This window comes from Heptranchias perlo, chromosome 30 (genome assembly GCF_035084215.1).
Source record: "Heptranchias perlo isolate sHepPer1 chromosome 30, sHepPer1.hap1, whole genome shotgun sequence".
Classification (NCBI taxonomy): domain Eukaryota; kingdom Metazoa; phylum Chordata; class Chondrichthyes; order Hexanchiformes; family Hexanchidae; genus Heptranchias; species Heptranchias perlo.
This window is the reverse complement of record NC_090354.1, coordinates 36,166,008-36,187,235: the sequence shown is the minus strand read 5'-3', so window position 1 is coordinate 36,187,235 and position 21,228 is coordinate 36,166,008.

Sequence of the window (21,228 nt, the reverse complement as noted above, 5' to 3'; positions counted from 1 at the left end):
GACGCTATTAAAGAAAAAACTTCCAGCTCGCTGAAATATGTTCATTTGCTGAAAATCAACAAAACCACGAAAACTTCTTGTATTTGAAGATAAAATCTTTTTGCTTTGAAGATGAAAGATCGAGGTGACTGAAATAAGATCATTGGATGAAAACCAACAAAAATTGACAAGAACCACGAAAAGTTCTTGTATTTTAAGATAAAATCTGACGCTATTAAAGAAAAAACTTCTTGCTCGCTGAAATATGTTCATTTGCTGAAAATCAACAAAACCACGAAAAGTTCTTGTATTTGAAGATAAAATCTTTTTGCTTTGAAGAAGAAGGATTTAGGTGACTGAAATAAGTTCATTGGATGAAAACAAACAAAAATTGACAAGAAGCACGAAAAGTTCTTGTATTTTAAGATAAAATCTTACGCTATTAAAGAAAAAACTTCCAGCTCGCTGAAATATGGTCATTTGCTGAAAATCAACAAAACCACGAAAAGTTCTTGTATTTGAAGATAAAATCTTTTTGCTTTGAAGAAGAAGGATTTACGTGACTGAAATAAGTTCATTGGATGAAAACAAACAAAAATTGACAAGAAGCACGAAAAGTTCTTGTATTTTAAGAGAAAATCTTGCGCTATTAAAGAAAAAACTTCTATCTCGCTGAAATATGTTCATTTGCTGAAAATCAAGAAAACCACGAAAAGTTCTTGTATTTGAAGATAAAATCTTTTTGCTTTGAAGATGAAAGATCGAGGTGACTGAAATAAGTTCATCAGATGAAAACCAACAAAAATTGACAAGAACCACGAAAAGTTCTTGTATTTTAAGATAAAATCTTGCGCTATTAAAGAAAAAACTTCTTGCTCGCTGAAATATGTTCATTTGCTGAAAATCAACAAAACCACGAAATGTTCTTGTATTTGAAGATAAAATCTTTTTGCTTTGAAGATGAAAGATCGAGGTGACTGAAATAAGATCATTGGATGAAAACCAACAAAAATTGACAAGAAGCATGAAAAGTTCTTGTATTTTAAGATAAAATCTGACGCTATTAAAGAAAAAACTTCCAGCTGGCTGAAATATGGTCATTTGCTGAAAATCAACAAAACCACGAAAAGTTCTTGTATTTGAAGATAAAATCTTTTTGCTTTGAAGACGAAGGATTTAGGTGACTGAAATAAGTTCATTGGATGAAAACCAACAAATATTGACAAGAAGCACGAAAAGTTCTTGTATTTTAAGATAAAATCTGACTATTAAAGAAAAAACTTCCAGCTCGCTGAAATATGTTCATTTGCTGAAAATCAACAAAACCACGAAAAGTTCTTGTATTTGAAGATAAAATCTTTTTGCTTTGAAGAAGATACATCCAGCTGACTGAAATAAGTTCATTTGATGAAAATCAACAAAAATTGACAAGAACCACGAAAAGTTCTTGTATTTTAAGATAAAATCTGACGCTATTAAAGAAAAAACTTCCAGCTCGCTGAAATATGGTCATTTGCTGAAAATCAACAAAACCACGAAAAGTTCTTGCATTTGAAGATAAAATCTTTTTGCTTTGAAGAAGAAAGATCCAGCTGACTGAAATAAGTTCATTGGATGAAAACCAACAAAAATTGATAGGAACCACGAAAAGTTCTTGTATTTTAAGATAAAATCTGACGCTATTAAAGAAAAAACTTCCAGCTTGCTGAAATATGTTCATTTGCTGAAAATCAACAAAACCACGAAAAGTTCTTGTCTTTGAAGATAAAATTTTTTGCTTTGAAGAAGAAAGATCCAGCTGACTGAAATAAGTTCATTTGATGAAAATCAACAAAAATGGACAAGAACCACGAAAAGTTCTTGTATTTCAAGATAAAATCTGACGCTATTAAAGAAAAAACTTCCAGCTCGCTGAAATATGTTCATTTGCTGAAAATCAACAAAACCACGAAAAGTTCTTGTATTTGAAGATAAAATCTTTTTGCTTTGAAGATGAAAGATCGAGGTGACTGAAATAAGATCATTGGATGAAAACCAACAAAAATTGACAAGTACCACGAAAAGATCTTGTATTTTAAGATAAAATCTGACGCTTTTTATGAAAAAACTTCGAGCTCGCTGAAATATGTTCATTTGCTGAAAATCAACAAAACCACGAAAAGTTCTTGTATTTGAAGATAAAATCTTTTTGCTTTGAAGAAGAAAGATCGAGGTGACTGAAATAAGTTCATTCGATGAAAACCAACAAAAATTGACAAGAACCACGAAAAGTTCTTGTATTTTAAGATAAAATCTGACGCTATTGAAGAAAAAACTTCCAGCTCGCTGAAATATGGTCATTTGCTGAAAATCAACAAAACCACGAAAAGTTCTTGTATTTGAAGATAAAATCTTTTTGCTTTGAAGAAGGAGGATTTAGGTGACTGAAATAAGTTCATTGGATGAAAACAAACAAAAATTGACAAGAAGCACGAAAAGTTCTTGTATTTTAAGAGAAAATCTTGCGCTATTAAAGAAAAAACTTCTATCTCGCTGAAATATGTTCATTTGCTGAAAATCAAGAAAACCACGAAAAGTTCTTGTATTTGAAGATAAAATCTTTTTGCTTTGAAGATGAAAGATCGAGGTGACTGAAATAAGTTCATCAGATGAAAACCAACAAAAATTGACAAGAACCACGAAAAGTTCTTGTATTTTGAGATAAAATCTTGCGCTATTAAAGAAAAAACTTCTTGCTCGCTGAAATATGTTCATTTGCTGAAAATCAACAAAACCACGAAAAGTTCTTGTATTTGAAGATAAAATCTTTTTGCTTTGAAGAAGAAAGATCTGGCTGACTGAAATAAGTTCATTAGATGAAAATCAACAAAAATTGACAAGAACCACGAAAAGTTCTTGTATTTTAAGATAAAATCTGACGCTATTAAAGAATAAAACTTCCAGCTCGCTGAAATATGGTCATTTGCTGAAAATCAACAAAACCACGAAAAGTTCTTGCATTTGAAGATAAAATCTTTTTGCTTTGAAGAAGAAAGATCCAGCTGACTGAAATCAGTTCATTGGATGAAAACCAACAAAAATTGATAGGAACCACGAAAAGTTCTTGTATTTTAAGATAAAATCTGACGCTATTAAAGAAAAAACTTCCAGCTTGCTGAAATATGTTCATTTGCTGAAAATCAACAAAACCACGAAAAGTTCTTGTCTTTGAAGATAAAATTTTTTGCTTTGAAGAAGAAAGATCCAGCTGACTGAAATAAGTTCATTTGATGAAAATCAACAAAAATGGACAAGAACCACGAAAAGTTCTTGTATTTCAAGATAAAATCTGACGCTATTAAAGAAAAAACTTCCAGCTCGCTGAAATATGTTCATTTGCTGAAAATCAACAAAACCACGAAAACTTCTTGTATTTGAAGATAAAATCTTTTTGCTTTGAAGATGAAAGATCGAGGTGACTGAAATAAGATCATTGGATGAAAACCAACAAAAATTGACAAGAACCACGAAAAGTTCTTGTATTTTAAGATAAAATCTGACGCTATTAAAGAAAAAACTTCTTGCTCGCTGAAATATGTTCATTTGCTGAAAATCAACAAAACCACGAAAAGTTCTTGTATTTGAAGATAAAATCTTTTTGCTTTGAAGAAGAAGGATTTAGGTGACTGAAATAAGTTCATTGGATGAAAACAAACAAAAATTGACAAGAAGCACGAAAAGTTCTTGTCTTTTAAGAGAAAATCTTGCGCTATTAAAGAAAAAACTTCTATCTCGCTGAAATATGTTCATTTGCTGAAAATCAACAAAACCACGAAAAGTTCTTGTATTTGAAGATAAAATCTTTTTGCTTTGAAGAAGATACATCCAGCTGACTGAAATAAGTTCATTTGATGAAAATCAACAAAAATTGACAAGAATCACGAAAAGTTCTTGTATTTGAAGATAAAATCTTTTTGCTTTGAAGAAGAAAGATCTGGCTGACTGAAATAAGTTCATTAGATGAAAATCAACAAAAATTGACAAGAACCACGAAAAGTTCTTGTATTTTAAGATAAAATCTGACGCTATTAAAGAATAAAACTTCCAGCTCGCTGAAATATGGTCATTTGCTGAAAATCAACAAAACCACGAAAAGTTCTTGCATTTGAAGATAAAATCTTTTTGCTTTGAAGAAGAAAGATCCAGCTGACTGAAATCAGTTCATTGGATGAAAACCAACAAAAATTGATAGGAACCACGAAAAGTTCTTGTATTTTAAGATAAAATCTGACGCTATTAAAGAAAAAACTTCCAGCTTGCTGAAATATGTTCATTTGCTGAAAATCAACAAAACCACGAAAAGTTCTTGTCTTTGAAGATAAAATTTTTTGCTTTGAAGAAGAAAGATCCAGCTGACTGAAATAAGTTCATTTGATGAAAATCAACAAAAATGGACAAGAACCACGAAAGGTTCTTGTATTTCAATATAAAATCTAACGCTATTAAAGAAAAAACTTCCAGCTCGCTGAAATATGTTCATTTGCTGAAAATCAACAAAACCACGAAAAGTTCTTGTATTTGAAGATAAAATCTTTTTGCTTTGAAGATGAAAGATCGAGGTGACTGAAATAAGATCATTGGATGAAAACCAACAAAAATTGACAAGAACCACGAAAAGTTCTTGTATTTTAAGATAAAATCTGACGCTATTAAAGAAAAAACTTCTTGCTCGCTGAAATATGTTCATTTGCTGAAAATCAACAAAACCACGAAAAGTTCTTGTATTTGAAGATAAAATCTTTTTGCTTTTAAGAAGAAAGATCCAGCTGACTGAAATCAGTTCATTCGATCAAAATCAACAAAAATTGACAAGAACCACGAAAAGTTCTTGTATTTCAAGATAAAATCTGACGCTATTGAAGAAAAAACTTCTAGCTCGCTGAAATATGTTCATTTGTTGAAATTCAACAAAACCACGAAAAGTTCTTGTATTTGAAGATAAAGTCTTTTTGCTTTGAAGAAGAAAGATCTGGCTGACTGAAATAAGTTCATTGGATGAAAACCAACAAAAATTGACAAGAACCACGAAAGGTTCTTGTATTTTAAGATAAAATCTGACGCTATTAAAGAAAAAACTTCCAGCTCGCTGAAATATGGTCATTTGCTGAAAATCAACAAAACCACGAAAAGTTCTTGCATTTGAAGATAAAATCTTTTTGTGATGAAGAAGAAAGATCCAGCTGACTGAAATAAGTTCATTAGATGAAAATCAACAAAAATTGACAAGAACCACGAAAAGTTCTTGTATTTTAAGATAAAATCTGACGCTATTAAAGAAAAAACTTCCAGCTCGCTGAAATATGTTCATTTGCTGAAAATCAACAAAACCACGAAAAGTTCTTGTATTTGAAGATAAAATCTTTTTGCTTTGAAGAAGATACATCCAGCTGACTGAAATAAGTTCAATTGATGAAAATCAACAAAAATTGACAAGAACCACGAAAAGTTCTTGTATTTCAAGATAAAATCTGACGCTATTAAAGAAAAAACTTCTCGCTCGCTGAAATATGTTCATTTGCTGAAAATCAACAAAACCACGAAAAGTTCTTGTATTTGAAGATAAAATCTTTTTGCTTTGAAGAAGAAAGATCTGGCTGACTGAAATAAGTTCATTGGATGAAAACCAACAGGAATTAACAAGAACCACGAAAAGTTCTTGTATTTTAAGATAAAATGTGACGCTATTAAAGAAAAAATTTCCAGCTCGCTGAAATATGTTCATTTGCTGAAAATCAACAAAACCACGAAAAGTTCTTGTATTTGAAGATAAAATCTTTTTGCTTTGAAGAAGAAAGATCTCGCTGACTGAAATAAGTTGATTAGATGAAAACCAACAAAATTTGACAAGAACCACGAAAAGTTCTTGTATTTTAGGATAAAATCTGACGCGATTAAAGAAAAAACTTCTCGCTCGCTGAAATATGTTCATTTGCTGAAAATCAACAAAACGACGAAAAGTTCTTGTATTTGAAGATAAAATCTTTTTGCTTTGAAGAAGAAAGATCCAGCTGACTGAAATAAGTTCATTGGATGAAAATCAACAAAAATTGACAAGAACCACGAAAAGTTCTTGTATTTTAAGATAAAATCTGACGCTATTAAAGAAAAAACTTCCAGCTTGCTGAAATATGTTCATTTGTTGAAAATCAACAAAACCACGAAAAGTTCTTGTATTTGAAGATAAAATCTTTTTGCTTGAAGAAGAAAGATCTGGCTGACTGAAATAAGTTCATTGGATGAAAACCAACAAGAATTAACAAGAACCACGAAAAGTTCTTGTATTTTAAGATAAAATCTGACGCTATTGAAGAAAAAATTTCCAGCTCGCTGAAATATGTTCATTTGCTGAAAATCAACAAAACCACGAAAAGTTCTTGTATTTGAAGATAAAATCTTTTTGCTTTGAAGAAGAAAGATCTAGCTGACTGAAATAAGTTGATTAGATGAAAACCAACAAAATTTGACAAGAACCACAAAAAGTTCTTGTATTTTAGGATAAAATCTGACGCTATTAAAGAAAAAACTTCTCGCTCGCTGAAATATGTTCATTTGCTGAAAATCAACAAAACGACGAAAAGTTCTTGTATTTGAAGATAAAATCTTTTTGCTTTGAAGAAGAAAGATCCAGCTGACTGAAATAAGTTCATTAGATGAAAATCAACAAAAATTGACAAGAACCACGAAAAGTTCTTGTATTTTAAGATAAAATCTAACGCTATTAAAGAAAAAACTTCCAGCTCGCTGAAATATGTTCATTTGCTGAAAATCAACAAAACCACGAAAAGTTCTTGCATTTGAAGATAAAATCTTTTTGCTTTGAAGAAGAAAGATCCAGCTGACTGAAATAAGTTCATTGGATGAAAACCAACAAAAATTGATAGGAACAACGAAAAGTTCTTGTATTTTAAGATAAAATCTGACGCTATTAAAGAAAAAACTTCCAGCTTGCTGAAATATGTTCATTTGCTGAAAATCAACAAAACCACGAAAAGTTCTTGTCTTTGAAGATAAAATTTTTTGCTTTGAAGAAGAAAGATCCAGCTGACTGAAATAAGTTCATTTGATGAAAATCAACAAAAATTGACAAGAACCACGAAAAGTTCTTGTATTTCAAGATAAAATCTGACGCTATTAAAGAAAAAACTTCCAGCTTGCTGAAATATGTTCATTTGTTGAAAATCAACAAAACCACGAAAAGTTCTTGTATTTGAAGATAAAATCTTTTTGCTTGAAGAAGAAAGATCTGGCTGACTGAAATAAGTTCATTGGATGAAAACCAACAAGAATTAACAAGAACCACGAAAAGTTCTTGTATTTTAAGATAAAATCTGACGCTATTAAAGAAAAAATTTCCAGCTCGCTGAAATATGTTCATTTGCTGAAAATCAACAAAACCACGAAAAGTTCTTGTATTTGAAGATAAAATCTTTTTGCTTTGAAGAAGAAAGATCTAGCTGACTGAAATAAGTTGATTAGATGAAAACCAACAAAATTTGACAAGAACCACGAAAAGTTCTTGTATTTTAGGATAAAATCTGACGCTATTAAAGAAAAAACTTCTCGCTCGCTGAAATATGTTCATTTGCTGAAAATCAACAAAACGACGAAAAGTTCTTGTATTTGAAGATAAAATCTTTTTGCTTTGAAGAAGAAAGATCCAGCTGACTGAAATAAGTTCATTAGATGAAAATCAACAAAAATTGACAAGAACCACGAAAAGTTCTTGTATTTTAAGATAAAATCTAACGCTATTAAAGAAAAAACTTCCAGCTCGCTGAAATATGTTCATTTGCTGAAAATCAACAAAACCACGAAAAGTTCTTGCATTTGAAGATAAAATCTTTTTGCTTTGAAGAAGAAAGATCCAGCTGACTGAAATAAGTTCATTGGATGAAAACCAACAAAAATTGATAGGAACAACGAAAAGTTCTTGTATTTTAAGATAAAATCTGACGCTATTAAAGAAAAAACTTCCAGCTTGCTGAAATATGTTCATTTGCTGAAAATCAACAAAACCACAAAAAGTTCTTGTCTTTGAAGATAAAATTTTTTGCTTTGAAGAAGAAAGATCCAGCTGACTGAAATAAGTTCATTTGATGAAAATCAACAAAAATTGACAAGAACCACGAAAAGTTCTTGTATTTCAAGATAAAATCTGACGCTATTAAAGAAAAAATTTCCAGCTCGCTGAAATATGTTCATTTGCTGAAAATCAACAAAACCACGAAAAGTTCTTGTATTTGAAGATAAAATCTTTTTGCTTTGAAGAAGAAAGATCCAGCTGACTGAAATAAGTTCATTGGATGAAAACCAACAAAAATTGATAGGAACAACGAAAAGTTCTTGTATTTTAAGATAAAATCTGACGCTATTAAAGAAAAAACTTCCAGCTTACTGAAATATGTTCATTTGCTGAAAATCAACAAAACCACGAAAAGTTCTTGTCTTTGAAGATAAAATTTTTTGCTTTGAAGAAGAAAGATCCAGCTGACTGAAATAAGTTCATTTGATGAAAATCAACAAAAATTGACAAGAACCACGAAAAGTTCTTGTATTTCAAGATAAAATCTGACGCTATTAAAGAAAAAATTTTCAGCTCGCTGAAATATGTTCATTTGCTGAAAATCAACAAAACCACGAAAAGTTCTTGTATTTGAAGATAAAATCTTTTTGCTTTGAAGAAGAAAGATCTAGATGACTGAAATAAGTTGATTAGATGAAAACCAACAAAATTTGACAAGAACCACGAAAAGTTCTTGTATTTTAGGATAAAATCTGACGCTATTAAAGAAAAAACTTCTCGCTCGCTGAAATATGTTCATTTGCTGAAAATCAACAAAACGACGAAACGTTCTTGTATTTGAAGATAAAATCTTTTTGCTTTGAAGAAGAAAGATCCAGCTGACTGAAATAAGTTCATTAGATGAAAATCAACAAAAATTGACAAGAACCACGAAAAGTTCTTGTATTTTAAGATAAAATCTGACGCTATTAAAGAAAAAACTTCCAGCTTGCTGAAATATGTTCACTTGCTGAAAATCAACAAAACCACGAAAAGTTCTTGTCTTTGAAGATGACATTTTTTGCTTTGAAGAAGAAAGATCCAGCTGACTGAAATAAGTTCACTTGATGAAAATCAACAAAAATTGACAAGAACCACGAAAAGTTCTTGTATTTTAAGATAAAATCTGACGCTATTAAAGAAAAAACTTCCAGCTCGCTGAAATATGTTCAATTGCTGAAAATCAACAAAACCACGAAAAGTTCTTGTATTTGAAGATAAAATCTTTTTGCTTTGAAGAAGAAAGATCCAGCTGACTGAAATAAGTTCATTAGATGAAAATCAACAAAAATTGACAAGAACCACGAAAAGTTCTTCTATTTTAAGATAAAATCTTACGCTATTAAAGAAAAAACTTCCAGCTCGCTGAAATATGGTCATTTGCTGAAAATCAACAAAACCACGAAAAGTTCTTGTATTTGAAGATAAAATCTTTTTGCTTTGAAGAAGAAGGATTTAGGTGACTGAAATAAGTTCATTGGATGAAAACAAACAAAAATTGACAAGAAGCACGAAAAGTTCTTGTATTTTAAGAGAAAATCTTGCGCTATTAAAGAAAAAACTTCTTGCTCGCTGAAATATGTTCATTTGCTGAAAATCAACAAAACCACGAAAAGTTCTTGTATTTGAAGATAAAATCTTTTTGCTTTGAAGATGAAAGATCGAGGTGACTGAAATAAGTTCATCAGATGAAAACCAACAAAAATTGACAAGAACCACGAAAAGTTCTTGTATTTTAAGATAAAATCTTGCGCTATTAAAGAAAAAACTTCTTGCTCGCTGAAATATGTTCATTTGCTGAAAATCAACAAAACCACGAAAAGTTCTTGTATTTGAAGATAAAATCTTTTTGCTTTGAAGATGAAAGATCGAGGTGACTGAAATAAGATCATTGGATGAAAACCAACAAAAATTGACAAGAACCACGAAAAGTTCTTGTATTTTAATATAAAATCTGACGCTATTAAAGAAAAAACTTCCAGCTCGCTGAAATATGTTCATTTGCTGAAAATCAACAAAACCACGAAAAGTTCTTGTATTTGAAGATAAAATCTTTTTGCTTTTAAGAAGAAAGATCCAGCTGACTGAAATAAGTTCATTCGATCAAAATCAACAAAAATTGACAAGAACCAGGAAAAGTTCTTGTATTTTAAGATAAAATCTGACGCTTTTAATGAAAAAACTTCCAGCTCGCTGAAATATGGTCATTTGCTGAAAATCAACAAAACCACGAAAAGTTCTTGTATTTGAAGATAAAATCTTTTTGTGATGAAGAAGAAAGATCCAGCTGACTGAAATAAGTTCATTAGATGAAAATCAACAAAAATTGACAAGAACCATGAAAAGTTCTTGTATTTTAAGATAAAATCTGACGCTATTAAAGAAAAAACTTCCAGCTCGCTGAAATATGTTCATTTGCTGAAAATCAACAAAACCACGAAAAGTTCTTGTATTTGAAGATAAAATCTTTTTGCTTTGAAGAAGATACATCCAGCTGACTGAAATAAGTTCAATTGATGAAAATCAACAAAAATTGACAAGAACCACGAAAAGTTCTTGTATTTCAAGATAAAATCTGACGCTATTAAAGAAAAAACTTCTCGCTCGCTGAAATATGTTCATTTGCTGAAAATCAACAAAACCACGAAAAGTTCTTGTATTTGAAGATAAAATCTTTTTGCTTTGAAGAAGAAAGATCTGGCTGACTGAAATAAGTTCATTGGATGAAAACCAACAAGAATTAACAAGAACCACGAAAAGTTCTTGTATTTTAAGATAAAATGTGACGCTATTAAAGAAAAAATTTCCAGCTCGCTGAAATATGTTCATTTGCTGAAAATCAACAAAACCACGAAAAGTTCTTGTATTTGAAGATAAAATCTTTTTGCTTTGAAGAAGAAAGATCCAGCTGACTGAAATAAGTTCATTAGATGAAAATCAACAAAAATTGACAAGAACCACGAAAAGTTCTTGTATTTTAAGATAAAATCTGACGCTATTAAAGAAAAAACTTCCAGCTTGCTGAAATATGTTCATTTGTTGAAAATCAACAAAACCACGAAAAGTTCTTGTATTTGAAGATAAAATCTTTTTGCTTTGAAGAAGAAAGATCTGGCTGACTGAAATAAGTTCATTGGATGAAAACCAACAAGAATTAACAAGAACCACGAAAAGTTCTTGTATTTTAAGATAAAATCTGACGCTATTAAAGAAAAAATTTCCAGCTCGCTGAAATATGTTCATTTGCTGAAAATCAACAAAACCACGAAAACTTCTTGTATTTGAAGATAAAATCTTTTTGCTTTGAAGAAGAAAGATCTAGCTGACTGAAATAAGTTGATTAGATGAAAACCAACAAAATTTGACAAGAACCACGAAAAGTTCTTGTATTTTAGGATAAAATCTGACGCTATTAAAGAAAAAACTTCTCACTCGCTGAAATATGTTCATTTGCTGAAAATCAACAAAACGACGAAAAGTTCTTGTATTTGAAGATAAAATCTTTTTGCTTTGAAGAAGAAAGATCCAGCTGACTGAAATAAGTTCATTCGATCAAAATCAACAAAAATTGACAAGAACCAGGAAAAGTTCTTGTATTTTAAGATAAAATCTGACGCTTTTAATGAAAAAACTTCCAGCTCGCTGAAATATGGTCATTTGCTGAAAATCAACAAAACCACGAAAAGTTCTTGCATTTGAAGATAAAATCTTTTTGTGATGAAGAAGAAAGATCCAGCTGACTGAAATAAGTTCATTAGATGAAAATCAACAAAAATTGACAAGAACCATGAAAAGTTCTTGTATTTTAAGATAAAATCTGACGCTATTAAAGAAAAAACTTCCAGCTCGCTGAAATATGTTCATTTGCTGAAAATCAACAAAACCACGAAAAGTTCTTGTATTTGAAGATAAAATCTTTTTGCTTTGAAGAAGATACATCCAGCTGACTGAAATAAGTTCAATTGATGAAAATCAACAAAAATTGACAAGAACCACGAAAAGTTCTTGTATTTCAAGATAAAATCTGACGCTATTAAAGAAAAAACTTCTCGCTCGCTGAAATATGTTCATTTGCTGAAAATCAACAAAACCACGAAAAGTTCTTGTATTTGAAGATAAAATCATTTTGCTTTGAAGAAGAAAGATCCAGCTGACTGAAATAAGTTCATTAGATGAAAATCAACAAAAATTGACAAGAGCCACGAAAAGTTCTTGTATTTTAAGATAAAATCTTACGCTATTAAAGAAAAAACTTCCAGCTCGCTGAAATATGGTCATTTGCTGAAAATCAACAAAACCACGAAAAGTTCTTGTATTTGAAGATAAAATCTTTTTGCTTTGAAGAAGAAGGATTTAGGTGACTGAAATAAGTTCATTGGATGAAAACAAACAAAAATTGACAAGAAGCACGAAAAGTTCTTGTATTTTAAGAGAAAATCTTGCGCTATTAAAGAAAAAACTTCTTGCTCGCTGAAATATGTTCATTTGCTGAAAATCAACAAAACCACGAAAAGTTCTTGTATTTGAAGATAAAATCTTTTTGCTTTGAAGATGAAAGATCGAGGTGACTGAAATAAGATCATTGGATGAAAACCAACAAAAATTGACAAGAACCACGAAAAGTTCTTGTATTTTAATATAAAATCTGACGCTATTAAAGAAAAAACTTCCAGCTCGCTGAAATATGTTCATTTGCTGAAAATCAACAAAACCACGAAAAGTTCTTGTATTTGAAGATAAAATCTTTTTGCTTTTAAGAAGAAAGATCCAGCTGACTGAAATAAGTTCATTCGATCAAAATCAACAAAAATTGACAAGAACCAGGAAAAGTTCTTGTATTTTAAGATAAAATCTGACGCTTTTAATGAAAAAACTTCCAGCTCGCTGAAATATGGTCATTTGCTGAAAATCAACAAAACCACGAAAAGTTCTTGCATTTGAAGATAAAATCTTTTTGTGATGAAGAAGAAAGATCCAGCTGACTGAAATAAGTTCATTAGATGAAAATCAACAAAAATTGACAAGAACCATGAAAAGTTCTTGTATTTTAAGATAAAATCTGACGCTATTAAAGAAAAAACTTCCAGCTCGCTGAAATATGTTCATTTGCTGAAAATCAACAAAACCACGAAAAGTTCTTGTATTTGAAGATAAAATCTTTTTGCTTTGAAGAAGATACATCCAGCTGACTGAAATAAGTTCAATTGATGAAAATCAACAAAAATTGACAAGAACCACGAAAAGTTCTTGTATTTCAAGATAAAATCTGACGCTATTAAAGAAAAAACTTCTCGCTCGCTGAAATATGTTCATTTGCTGAAAATCAACAAAACCACGAAAAGTTCTTGTATTTGAAGATAAAATCTTTTTGCTTTGAAGAAGAAAGATCTGGCTGACTGAAATAAGTTCATTGGATGAAAACCAACAAGAATTAACAAGAACCACGAAAAGTTCTTGTATTTTAAGATAAAATGTGACGCTATTAAAGAAAAAATTTCCAGCTCGCTGAAATATGTTCATTTGCTGAAAATCAACAAAACCACGAAAAGTTCTTGTATTTGAAGATAAAATCTTTTTGCTTTGAAGAAGAAAGATCCAGCTGACTGAAATAAGTTCATTAGATGAAAATCAACAAAAATTGACAAGAACCACGAAAAGTTCTTGTATTTTAAGATAAAATCTGACGCTATTAAAGAAAAAACTTCCAGCTTGCTGAAATATGTTCATTTGTTGAAAATCAACAAAACCACGAAAAGTTCTTGTATTTGAAGATAAAATCTTTTTGCTTTGAAGAAGAAAGATCTGGCTGACTGAAATAAGTTCATTGGATGAAAACCAACAAGAATTAACAAGAACCACGAAAAGTTCTTGTATTTTAAGATAAAATCTGACGCTATTAAAGAAAAAATTTCCAGCTCGCTGAAATATGTTCATTTGCTGAAAATCAACAAAACCACGAAAACTTCTTGTATTTGAAGATAAAATCTTTTTGCTTTGAAGAAGAAAGATCTAGCTGACTGAAATAAGTTGATTAGATGAAAACCAACAAAATTTGACAAGAACCACGAAAAGTTCTTGTATTTTAGGATAAAATCTGACGCTATTAAAGAAAAAACTTCTCACTCGCTGAAATATGTTCATTTGCTGAAAATCAACAAAACGACGAAAAGTTCTTGTATTTGAAGATAAAATCTTTTTGCTTTGAAGAAGAAAGATCCAGCTGACTGAAATAAGTTCATTCGATCAAAATCAACAAAAATTGACAAGAACCAGGAAAAGTTCTTGTATTTTAAGATAAAATCTGACGCTTTTAATGAAAAAACTTCCAGCTCGCTGAAATATGGTCATTTGCTGAAAATCAACAAAACCACGAAAAGTTCTTGCATTTGAAGATAAAATCTTTTTGTGATGAAGAAGAAAGATCCAGCTGACTGAAATAAGTTCATTAGATGAAAATCAACAAAAATTGACAAGAACCATGAAAAGTTCTTGTATTTTAAGATAAAATCTGACGCTATTAAAGAAAAAACTTCCAGCTCGCTGAAATATGTTCATTTGCTGAAAATCAACAAAACCACGAAAAGTTCTTGTATTTGAAGATAAAATCTTTTTGCTTTGAAGAAGATACATCCAGCTGACTGAAATAAGTTCAATTGATGAAAATCAACAAAAATTGACAAGAACCACGAAAAGTTCTTGTATTTCAAGATAAAATCTGACGCTATTAAAGAAAAAACTTCTCGCTCGCTGAAATATGTTCATTTGCTGAAAATCAACAAAACCACGAAAAGTTCTTGTATTTGAAGATAAAATCTTTTTGCTTTGAAGAAGAAAGATCTGGCTGACTGAAATAAGTTCATTGGATGAAAACCAACAAGAATTAACAAGAACCACGAAAAGTTCTTGTATTTTAAGATAAAATGTGACGCTATTAAAGAAAAAATTTCCAGCTCGCTGAAATATGTTCATTTGCTGAAAATCAACAAAACCACGAAAAGTTCTTGTATTTGAAGATAAAATCTTTTTGCTTTGAAGAAGAAAGATCCAGCTGACTGAAATAAGTTCATTAGATGAAAATCAACAAAAATTGACAAGAACCACGAAAAGTTCTTGTATTTTAAGATAAAATCTGACGCTATTAAAGAAAAAACTTCCAGCTTGCTGAAATATGTTCATTTGTTGAAAATCAACAAAACCACGAAAAGTTCTTGTATTTGAAGATAAAATCTTTTTGCTTTGAAGAAGAAAGATCTGGCTGACTGAAATAAGTTCATTGGATGAAAACCAACAAGAATTAACAAGAACCACGAAAAGTTCTTGTATTTTAAGATAAAATCTGACGCTATTAAAGAAAAAATTTCCAGCTCGCTGAAATATGTTCATTTGCTGAAAATCAACAAAACCACGAAAACTTCTTGTACTTGAAGATAAAATCTTTTTGCTTTGAAGAAGAAAGATCTAGCTGACTGAAATAAGTTGATTAGATGAAAACCAACAAAATTTGACAAGAACCACGAAAAGTTCTTGTATTTTAGGATAAAATCTGACGCTATTAAAGAAAAAACTTCTCACTCGCTGAAATATGTTCATTTGCTGAAAATCAACAAAACGACGAAAAGTTCTTGTATTTGAAGATAAAATCTTTTTGCTTTGAAGAAGAAAGATCCAGCTGACTGAAATAAGTTCATTAGATGAAAATCAACAAAAATTGACAAGAACCACGAAAAGTTCTTGTATTTCAAGATAAAATCTGACGCTATTAAAGAAAAAATTTCCAGCTCGCTGAAATATGTTCATTTGCTGAAAATCAACAAAACGACGAAACGTTCTTGTATTTGAAGATAAAATCTTTTTGCTTTGAAGAAGAAAGATCCAGCTGACTGAAATAAGTTCATTAGATGAAAATCAACAAAAATTGACAAGAACCACGAAAAGTTCTTGTATTTTAAGATAAAATCTGACGCTATTAAAGAAAAAACTTCCAGCTCGCTGAAATATGTTCATTTGTTGAAAATCAACAAAACCACGAAAAGTTCTTGTATTTGAAGATAAAATCTTTTTGCTTTGAAGAAGAAAGATCTGGCTGACTGAAATAAGTTCATTGGATGAAAACCAACAAGAATTAACAAGAACCACGAAAAGTTCTTGTATTTTAAGATAAAATCTGACGCTATTAAAGAAAAAACTTCCAGCTCGCTGAAATATGTTCATTTGCTGAAAATCAACAAAACCACGAAAAGTTCTTGCATTTGAAGATAAAATCTTTTTGCTTTGAAGAAGAAAGATCCAGCTGACTGAAATAAGTTCATTGGATGAAAACCAACAAAAATTGATAGGAACCACGAAAAGTTCTTGTATTTGAAGATAAAATCTTTTTGCTTTGAAGAAGAAAGATCTGGCTGACTGAAATAAGTTCATTGGATGAAAACCAACAAGAATTAACAAGAACCACGAAAAGTTCTTGTATTTTAGGATAAAATCTGACGCTATTAAAGAAAAAACTTCTCGCTCGCTGAAATATGTTCATTTGCTGAAAATCAACAAAACGACGAAAAGTTCTTGTATTTGAAGATAAAATCTTTTTGCTTTGAAGAAGAAAGATCCAGCTGACTGAAATAAGTTCATTAGATGAAAATCAACAAAAATTGACAAGAACCACGAAAAGTTCTTGTATTTTAAGATAAAATCTTACGCTATTAAAGAAAAAACTTCCAGCTCGCTGAAATATGGTCATTTGCTGAAAATCAACAAAACCACGAAAAGTTCTTGTATTTGAAGATAAAATCTTTTTGCTTTGAAGAAGAAGGATTTAGGTGACTGAAATAAGTTCATTGGACGAAAACAAACAAAAATTGACAAGAAGCACGAAAAGTTCTTGTATTTTAAGAGAAAATCTTGCGCTATTAAAGAAAAAACTTCCATCTCGCTGAAATATGTTCATTTGCTGAAAATCAAGAAAACAACGAAAAGTTCTTGTATTTGAAGATAAAATCTTTTTGCTTTGAAGATGAAAGATCGAGGTGACTGAAATAAGTTCATCAGATGAAAACCAACAAAAATTGACAAGAACCACGAAAAGTTCTTGTATTTTAAGATAAAATCTTGCGCTATTAAAGAAAAAACTTCTTGCTCGCTGAAATATGTTCATTTGCTGAAAATCAACAAAACCACGAAAAGTTCTTGTATTTGAAGATAAAATCTTTTTGCTTTGAAGATGAAAGATCGAGGTGACTGAAATAAGATCATTGGATGAAAACCAACAAAAATTGACAAGAACCACGAAAAGTTCTTGTATTTTAAGATAAAATCTGACGCTATTAAAGAAAAAACTTCTTGCTCGCTGAAATATGTTCATTTGCTGAAAATCAACAAAACCACGAAAAGTTCTTGTATTTGAAGATAAAATCTTTTTGCTTTTAAGAAGAAAGATCCAGCTGACTGAAATAAGTTCATTCGATCAAAATCAACAAAAATTGACAAGAACCAGGAAAAGTTCTTGTATTTTAAGATAAAATCTGACGCTTTTAATGAAAAAACTTCCAGCTCGCTGAAATATGGTCATTTGCTGAAAATCAGCAAAACCACGAAAAGTTCTTGCATTTGAAGATAAAATCTTTTTGTGATGAAGAAGAAAGATCCAGCTGACTGAAATAAGTTCATTAGATGAAAATCAACAAAAATTGACAAGAACCACGAAAAGTTCTTTTATTTTAAGATAAAATCTGACGCTATTAAAGAAAAAACTTCCAGCTCGCTGAAATATGTTCATTTGCTGAAAATCAACAAAACCACGAAAAGTTCTTGTATTTGAAGATAAAATCTTTTTGCTTTGAAGAAGATACATCCAGCTGACTGAAATAAGTTCAATTGATGAAAATCAACAAAAATTGACAAGAACCACGAAAAGTTCTTGTATTTCAAGATAAAATCTGACGCTATTAAAGAAAAAACTTCTCGCTCGCTGAAATATGTTCATTTGCTGAAAATCAACAAAACCACGAAAAGTTCTTGTATTTGAAGATAAAATCTTTTTGCTTTGAAGAAGAAAGATCTAGCTGACTGAAATAAGTTGATTGGATGAAAACCAACAAAATTTGACAAGAACCACGAAAAGTTCTTGTATTTTAGGATTGAATCTGACGCTATTAAAGAAAAAACTTCTCGCTCGCTGAAATATGTTCATTTGCTGAAAATCAACAAAACGACGAAAAGTTCTTGTATTTGAAGATAAAATCTTTTTGCGTTGAAGAAGAAAGATCCAGCTGACTGAAATAAGTTCATTGGATGAAAATCAACAAAAATTGACAAGAACCACGAAAAGTTCTTGTATTTTAAGATAAAATCTGACGCTATTAAAGAAAAAACTTCCAGCTCGCTGAAATATGTTCATTTGCTGAAAATCAACAAAACCACGAAAAGTTCTTGCATTTGAAGATAAAATCTTTTTGCTTTGAAGAAGAAAGATCCAGCTGACTGAAATAAGTTCATTGGATGAACACCAACAAAAATTGATAGGAACCACGAAAAGTTCTTGTATTTTAAGATAAAATCTGACGCTATTAAAGAAAAAATTTCCAGCTTGCTGAAATATGTTCATTTGCTGAAAATCAACAAAACGACGAAAAGTTCTTGTCTTTGAAGATAAAATTTTTTGCTTTGAAGAAAGATCCAGCTGACTGAAATAAGTTCATTTGATGAAAATCAACAAAAATTGACAAGAACCACGAAAAGTTCTTGTATTTCAAGATAAAATCTTTTTGCTTTGAAGAAGAAAGATCTAGCTGACTGAAATAAGTTGATTAGATGAAAACCAACAAAATTTGACAAGAACCACGAAAAGTTCTTGTATTTTAGGATAAAATCTGACGCTATTAAAGAAAAAACTTCTCGCTCGCTGAAATATGTTCATTTGCTGAAAATCAACAAAACGACGAAAAGTTCTTGTATTTGAAGATAAAATCTTTTTGCTTTGAAGAAGAAAGATCCAGCTGACTGAAATAAGTTGATTAGATGAAAACCAACAAAAATTGACAAGAACCACGAAAAGTTCTTGTATTTTAAGATAAAATCTGACGCTATTAAAGAAAAAACTTCCAGCTCGCTGAAATATGTTCATTTGCTGAAAATCAACAAAACCACGAAAAGTTCTTGCATTTGAAGATAAAATCTTTTTGCTTTGAAGAAGAAAGATCCAGCTGACTGAAATAAGTTCATTGGATGAAAACCAACAAAAATTGATAGGAACCACGAAAAGTTCTTGTATTTTAAGATAAAATCTGACGCTATTAAAGAAAAAACTTCCAGCTTGCTGAAATATGTTCATTTGCTGAAAATCAACAAAACCACGAAAAGTTCTTGTCTTTGAAGATAACATTTTTTGCTTTGAAGAAGAAAGATCCAGCTGACTGAAATAAGTTCACTTGATGAAAATCAACAAAAATTGACAAGAACCACGAAAAGTTCTTGTATTTTAAGATAAAATCTGACGCTATTAAAGAAAAAACTTCCAGCTTGCTGAAATATGTTCATTTGTTGAAAATCAACAAAACCACGAAAAGTTCTTGTCTTTGAAGATAAAATCTTTTTGCTTTGAAGAAGAAAGATCTGGCTGACTGAAATAAGTTCATTGGATGAAAACCAACAAGAATTAACAAGAACCACGAAAAGTTCTTGTATTTTAGGATAAAATCTGACGCTATTAAAGAAAAAACTTCTCGCTCGCTGAAATATGTTCATTTGCTGAAAATCAACAAAACGACGAAAAGTTCTTGTATTTGAAGATAAAATCTTTTTGCTTTGAAGAAGAAAGATCCAGCTGACTGAAATAAGTTCATTAGATGAAAATCAACAAAAATTGACAAGAACCACGAAAAGTTCTTGTATTTTAAGATAAAATCTTACGCTATTAAAGAAAAAACTTCCAGCTCGCTGAAATATGGTCATTTGCTGAAAATCAACAAAACCACGAAAAGTTCTTGTATTTGAAGATAAAATCTTTTTGCTTTGAAGAAGAAGGATTTAGGTGACTGAAATAAGTTCATTGGACGAAAACAAACAAAAATTGACAAGAAGCACGAAAAGTTCTTGTATTTTAAGAGAAAATCTTGCGCTATTAAAGAAAAAACTTCCATCTCGCTGAAATATGTTCATTTGCTGAAAATCAAGAAAACAACGAAAAGTTCTTGTATTTGAAGATAAAATCTTTTTGCTTTGAAGATGAAAGATCGAGGTGACTGAAATAAGTTCATCAGATGAAAACCAACAAAAATTGACAAGAACCACGAAAAGTTCTTGTATTTTAAGATAAAATCTTGCGCTATTAAAGAAAAAACTTCTTGCTCGCTGAAATATGTTCATTTGCTGAAAATCAACAAAACCACGAAAAGTTCTTGTATTTGAAGATAAAATCTTTTTGCTTTGAAGATGAAAGATCGAGGTGACTGAAATAAGATCATTGGATGAAAACCAACAAAAATTGACAAGAACCACGAAAAGTTCTTGTATTTTAAGATAAAATCTGACGCTATTAAAGAAAAAACTTCTTGCTCGCTGAAATATGTTCATTTGCTGAAAATCAACAAAACCACGAAAAGTTCTTGTATTTGAAGATAAAATCTTTTTGCTTTTAAGAAGAAAGATCCAGCTGACTGAAATAAGTTCATTCGATCAAAATCAACAAAAATTGACAAGAACCAGGAAAAGTTCTTGTATTTTAAGATAAAATCTGACGCTTTTAATGAAAAAACTTCCAGCTCGCTGAAATATGGTCATTTGCTGAAAATCAGCAAAACCACGAAAAGTTCTTGCATTTGAAGATAAAATCTTTTTGTGATGAAGAAGAAAGATCCAGCTGACTGAAATAAGTTCATTAGATGAAAATCAACAAAAATTGACAAGAACCACGAAAAGTTCTTTTATTTTAAGATAAAATCTGACGCTATTAAAGAAAAAACTTCCAGCTCGCTGAAATATGTTCATTTGCTGAAAATCAACAAAACCACGAAAAGTTCTTGTATTTGAAGATAAAATCTTTTTGCTTTGAAGAAGATACATCCAGCTGACTGAAATAAGTTCAATTGATGAAAATCAACAAAAATTGACAAGAACCACGAAAAGTTCTTGTATTTCAAGATAAAATCTGACGCTAT